The sequence below is a fragment of the Pipra filicauda genome, unplaced genomic scaffold (genome assembly GCF_003945595.2).
Source record: "Pipra filicauda isolate LSUMZ 115617 unplaced genomic scaffold, ASM394559v2 scaffold385_size793830_pilon, whole genome shotgun sequence".
Taxonomy (NCBI): domain Eukaryota; kingdom Metazoa; phylum Chordata; class Aves; order Passeriformes; family Pipridae; genus Pipra; species Pipra filicauda.
The window spans coordinates 1-6,471 of NW_024104515.1; the positions used below are offsets into that span (position 1 = coordinate 1).

Consider the following 6,471-nt stretch of genomic DNA (forward strand, 5'->3'; position numbering starts at 1 on the left):
AAAGAATGTTAGGTTAACTCCAAAGAATATTACTCCAAAGTGGGCTTTGGCTCATGTAGTGTGAAGGGTCTAGCCTGTGAAGAGAGGGAATCAATGTGTAAAGCCAGCTAAAATGGCAAATACTGCTCCTATGGATAGGACATAGTGGAAGTGTGCAACTACATAATATGTGTCATGTAAAGCAATGTCTAGAGAGGAGTTGGCGAGAACGATGCCTGTTAGTCCACCACTGGTGAAAAGGAAGATAAAGCCTAGGGCTCATAGTATAGGTGGGTTTCATTTAATTGTTCCGCCGTGCAGAGTAGCGAGTCAGCTGAAGACTTTAATGCCAGTAGGAATTGCAATAATTATGGTGGCGGATGTAAAGTAGGCTCGGGTGTCTACGTCTATTCCACCTGTGAATATGTGATGAGCTCATACAATGAAGCCTAGGAAGCCAATGGATAGTATGGCTCAGACTATGCCTATGTAGCCAAAAGGTTCTTTTTTTCCAGCGTAGTAGGCTACGACATGGGAGATAATTCCGAATCCTGGTAAGATAAGACTGTAGACTTCTGGATGGCCGAAAAACCAGAATAAGTGTTGGTATAAAATTGGGTCTCCGCCTCCTGCAGGGTCGAAGAATGTGGTGTTTAGGTTACGGTCTGTTAGGAGTATTGTAATGCCAGCGGCGAGGACTGGTCGAGAGAGGAGAAGTAATACTGCAGTAATTAAGACGGATCAAACGAATAAGGGGGTTTGGTATTGTGAAAGGGCAGGTGGTTTTATATTAATTGCCGTAGTGATAAAGTTGATTGCTCCGAGAATAGAAGAGACACCTGCTAGGTGAAGAGCGAAGATGGCGAGGTCTACTGATGCGCCTGCGTGGGCTAGATTTCCAGCTAGGGGTGGGTATACTGTTCATCCTGTTCCAGCCCCGGCTTCTACTGTAGAGGATGCTAGGAGTAGGAGAAAGGATGGGGGAAGAAGTCCGAAGCTTATATTATTTATTCGAGGGAATGCTATATCGGGGGCACCAATTATTAATGGAACTAGTCAATTGCCAAACCCTCCGATTATAATGGGTATTAGTATGAAGAAAATTATAACAAAGGCATGTGCGGTGACGATTACATTATAGATTTGGTCGTCACCTAAAAGGGTTCCCGGTTGTCCTAATTCTGCTCGAATAAGAAGGCTTAGGGCTGTGCCGATTATACCAGCTCATGCACCAAAAATAAGGTAGAGTGTGCCGATCTCTTTGTGATTGGTGGAGAATAATCAACGGTTGATGAAAGTCATAGGTAAGATGGCTGAGTGTTGAAGCGTTAGGCTGTAGTCCTTTTTACAGAGGTTTGATTCCTCTTCTTATCGATTCTGTAGTGAAGTTCATGTTGAGTTGCAAGCTCCTTGATGTGCATTAGATATGCGCCGGAATCTGGTAGGCAGAAGCCTGTTGGTTAGGGCATTTAGCTGTTAACTAAAGTTTTATGGGATCAAGGCCCATCTGTCTAGGAAGAGGTTCTAGCTTAGTTAAAGCATCTGAGTTGCATTCAGGAGATACAGGTTAATATCCTGTGGATCTTAGCAGGACCTAAGGGGGATTAACCCTTATCTAAGGCTTTGAAGGCCTTTGGTTTGAATAACCTAAGTTCCTAGGGGATTGTGAATATTATGGGGGATAGTGGTAGGAGTAAAATTGATCGAGTAGTGAAGGTTGTGGTTAGGGGGTTGGTTGGTTTGTTAGTTTGCCATTGTTTTATATAGTTAGTGGAGTTTGGGGGTAGTGTGATGGTTGCACAGTAGGATAGGCGTAGGTAGAAGAAAAGTCCGAGTAAGGAGAGTAAGGCAATAGTTGTGGCTGTTATAGTCAATTCTTGTTTAGTCAGTTCTTGAATAATTAATCATTTAGGTAGGAATCCTGTCAGAGGAGGGAGACCTGCGAGGGAGAGGAGGGTGAGTATAAAAATTGTAGATAATGAGGGGATCTTAGTTCATGTGGTTATCACGGTGGCTAATTTAAAGGTGTTGGTTGTGTTAAGAATGAAGAAGATAGCGGAAGTTGTGATAGTGTAGAGATAGAAGGTAATTAAGGTCAGATTGGGGTTATAGTTTAGAATAATAGTTATTCATCCAAGATGAGCGATGGATGAGAAAGCCAAGACTTTACGAGTTTGTGTCTGATTAAGTCCTATTCAACCTCCTAGGGCTGCTGAAGCGATAGCTATTAGGGATAGGAGGGTAGAGTCAAGTGATGGGGAGGTAAGATATAATAAGGTAATTGGTGGAAATTTTATGATTGTGGCCAGTAGGAGGCATGTTGTTATGGAAGAACCTTGAAGGACTTCTGGAAATCAGAAGTGGAATGGGACTAAGCCTAGTTTGATCGAAATTGCAATTGTTAATAATATGCATGATATGGGATGGGTTAGTTGGGTGATATCCCATTGGCCAGAAAATCATGCGTTGGTCATGCTGGAAAATAAGAGCAGTGTGGATTCGGTTGCTTGGGTTAGAAAATACTTAGTAGAGGCTTCAATGGCTCGTGGGTGGTGGTTTTTAGAGATTAAGGGGAGAATAGCTAGAGTATTAATTTCTAAAACGACTCATGCTGTTATTCAATGGTTGCTTGAAATTGTAATAGAGGTCCCCAGGAGTAAGCTTATTGTGGAGATTAATTTGGCTTGAGGATTCATTAGTAGGGGAAGGGGTTGAACCATCATTTTCGGGGGATGGGCCCGATAGCTTAATTAGCTGACCTTACTAGAGAATAATATAGAGGGAGTATGGAGGATTTTGATTCCTTTAGTGTAGGTTCGATTCCTACTTTTCTAAGTCTAGGTAATGAGAGGATTGGTGTACCTCTATGTTCACTTTATCATAGTGACCCTTGTAGGTTCAGGCACATTTCCTTGAGGTGCCTTAGGTAGGGGGGTAAGCCTGCATACGAGCTGGGGAGGCTGGTGTGCCATAGGCATAAGGCTAGTGTTAGGGGTAAGAAGTTTTTTCAGAGTAAATGTATGAGTTGATCATAGCGGAATCGAGGGTAGGAGGCTCGGATTCATAAGAAGCCTGCGGAAAGGAGAAGGGTGTTTGTGGCTAGAGTCAAAGGGAAGAGCTCTTGAGGGAGGTTAAGTGAGTTAGGATTTAGGAATAAAATGGTTGTGAGTGCATTTATTAGTATAATATTGGCATACTCAGCGCGAAAGAATAAGGCGAATGGGCCTGCGGCATATTCTACATTAAATCCCGAAACTAGTTCAGATTCCCCCTCTGTGAGGTCAAATTGGGCACGATTTGTTTCAGCAAGTGAGGAGATGTACCATATTATTGCTAAAGGTCAGGAGGAGAAAAGGGGGGAAGGAAAAGGGAGAACGGAAGAAAGGGGGGGCCCAAAAAAACCCAAACCACAAAACCGGGGAAAATGAGTTAAGGGTTCTTGAGTTGGAGCCAAGGGTGTTTCAGGGTTTTTTTGTAGTTTACGCTAGCCTATAGGAAATAATTACAGATAGGAGAATAATAGCCAGGGTGACTTCGTAGGAAATGGTTTGTGCGACTGCTCGGAGGGCGCCAATTAGGGCATATTTTGAGTTGGAAGCTCATCCTGATCATAGGATTGAGTAAACTGCTAGGCTGGATAGGGCTAGGCGGAAAAGTATTCCCAGGTTTAGGTCAGAGAGGGGAAAGGGTAGAGGGAGGGGTACTCAGATTGTAATTGCTAGGAGAAGGGCTAGGATAGGAGTAGCTATAAATAAATAGGGGGATGAAGTCGATGGACGGATTGGTTCTTTGATAAATAGTTTTACACCATCTGCTATGGGCTGTAGGAGACCAAATGGCCCTACAATGTTGGGTCCTTTTCGAGCTTGTATATAACTTAAGACTTTACGTTCAACTAGGGTAAGAAATGCTACGGCGATGAGGATGGATAGAGCATAGGATAATGATATGCTGAGGTAAGTCAGAGCAGAGTGAACTACCATATGTTTAATGTGGAGCTAGGGAGAGGATTTGAACCTCTGGGTAAAGGGCTTAAGCCTTCTGCATTTACCAAGCTCTGCCACGCTAGCGGTCCTTTTCTAGGAAGAGGTATATGGTAGAGCTCTGAGTAATTCAGTTGGGTTCATTACTGGGTGCGAAGGCGTGCTTGTGGCATAGGCCTTCCTTCTTCGGTCCTTTCGTACTAGAAGGAGTTATAGCATAGATAGAAACCGACCTGGATTGCTCCGGTCTGAACTCAGATCACGTAGGACTATTAATCGTTGAACAAACGAACCCTTGGTAGCGGTTGCACCACTAGGCTGTCCTGATCCAACATCGAGGTCGTAAACCTCCTTGTCGATGTGGGCTCTTGAAGGAGATTGCGCTGTTATCCCTGGGGTAGCTAGGTTCATTAATCAATTGTATTGGGTCTGGTTACTATTAGTACGTTGATGAGTCGTTCTTGGTCAAGATGGGTTGTCTGGTTTTTGGAGGTTGAGTTTATCTCCAAGGTCGCCCCAACCAAAAAATGCATACCAATAAAATCCTAGGGGAGTGAGTCCTGTGGAGGGTAATTGTTTATGGAGGGTGGTAGCAGATTTTAAAGTTCCACAGGGTCTTCTTGTCTTATGAAGTTATTCCTGCTTTTGCACGGGAAGATCAATTTCACTGACTATCTGTAGGAGACAGCTAAGACCTCGTTAAGCCATTCATACAGGTCCCAATTTATGGGACAATTGATTGCGCTACCTTTGCACGGTTAGGATACCGCGGCCGTTGAACGTATTGTCACTGGGCAGGTTTCACCTTTTATACTTGGTTTAGCTAAAGGCTATGTTTTTGGTAAACAGTCGGGCCTTGGATTTGCCTAGTTCCTTTTACAGATTTTAATCATCTTTGAGAGGCGCTCCGTAGGTGGGTTAACAGAATCTTGGATATAGGGCCTTGTTAGGGTTAGAAGATCTCCTGTGGTTTGTTAATAATGAGATAATGTAAGCTTGCGCCATAGAGGGAGTCCCTAGTTACTTATTTTAGCATTAATTCTCTTATTTATTATAAGTTGGCCTATTGGGGATGAGGGATTCATAAGAAGGTTTGGATTTTTAGGTGTTGAGCTTTGACGCACTCTTTAATGATGGCTGCTTGAAGGCCCACAATGAAGATACAATTTAATTTATCCGCTGGGGGAGAGTGTATTCTTTTTTAAAGGAGCTGTACCTCCCTTAAATAACCCTTAATTCGTCTCATGAAGGCTGAGTGTGGTCCTAGGGGGTGAATTAAGAGAGAACTAAGATTCGTTTCATAGGCAACCAGCTATCAACCAGCTCGGTTGGCTTTTCACCCCTACTAACGAGTCATCCCACTCTTTTGCAACAGAGACGGGTTTGCTCAGTGAATAGCTGCTCGTAAGTAGCTCGCTTGGGTTTCGGTGGGGCAAGCTTAAATTGACGTTTTGCTTGGGAAATTCTTGCTAAATCATGATGCAAAAGGTACAAGGATTAGTCTTTGCTGTTTAATGCTTGGCTTGTCATTGCTATTTCATTTTTCCCTTACGGTACATAATCTCTATCGCGTCTTGAGTTGACCTTTCTATCGCCTATCCTAGGTTGAATGAGAGAATGCTTTGATTTAGTGGGCGGCATGATTTAGTTAATACAATTTGGTAAAAGAGCTCGAGCTAGGCTTCAAGGCGATCTGGTACAAACAGATATCTTTCAGGTGTAAGCTGAATGCTTTAATTATAGCTACGTCTTGATAGACTAAGTGCACCTTCCGGTACACTTACCTTGTTACGACTTGCCTCATCTCTAGCTTTAGAAGTCATTATGAATAAACTTAGGCATAGCTTGTGAGGAGGGTGACGGGCGGTATGTACGTGCTTCAGAGCCAGTTTAAAGGAGGCATCATTATCCTGCTTTACTGCTAAATCCGCCCTTTAGGAGTGATTTCACACTTCTTGTCGTAAGGTTTTCTATGTTAGAAAATGTAGCCCATTTCTACCATCTCATAGGCTATACCTCGACCTGTCTTACTAGCGGGGGGGTTTCTATTGTGCTCACTGCTGTACCCTCAGTTTAGGGGTGGGCTGACGACGGCGGTATATAGGCTGATTTGGCTAGGGATGGTTGGATGTATCGTGGGTTATCGATTATAGAACAGGCTCCTCTAGGTGGGTTTGGAGCACCGCCAAGTCCTTAGCGTTTTAAGCGTTTGTGCTCGTAGTTCTCAGGCGGATGCTTAAGTGGCAAAAGCATCAGGATTTAGGGCCAGGCATAGTGGGGTATCTAATCCCAGTTTGTGTCCTGGCTTTCGTGGAGTTTTGTTGGTCATAGAGCTAAGGTCATTTTATGGAAGTATTAGATGCATCTTATGCTTATAACAGCTTGGTTGCATTTCAGCCTTAGTTTAAGTGATAATGAAAAACCACTCTTTACGCCGTATAAAGTTAATTTGGGTTTATTGTGTGACCGCGGTGGCTGGCACAAGATTTACCAACCCTGATAAGTTGCT

The 6,471-nt window shown here is 43.5% G+C and overlaps 1 pseudogene; it reads right to left on the reverse strand.

The window, feature by feature from the left end:
- Positions 1-1,694: 1,694 nt before the first annotated feature.
- Positions 1,695-2,728, reverse strand: LOC120323952 (annotated as a pseudogene).
- Positions 2,729-6,471: the final 3,743 nt, after the last annotated feature.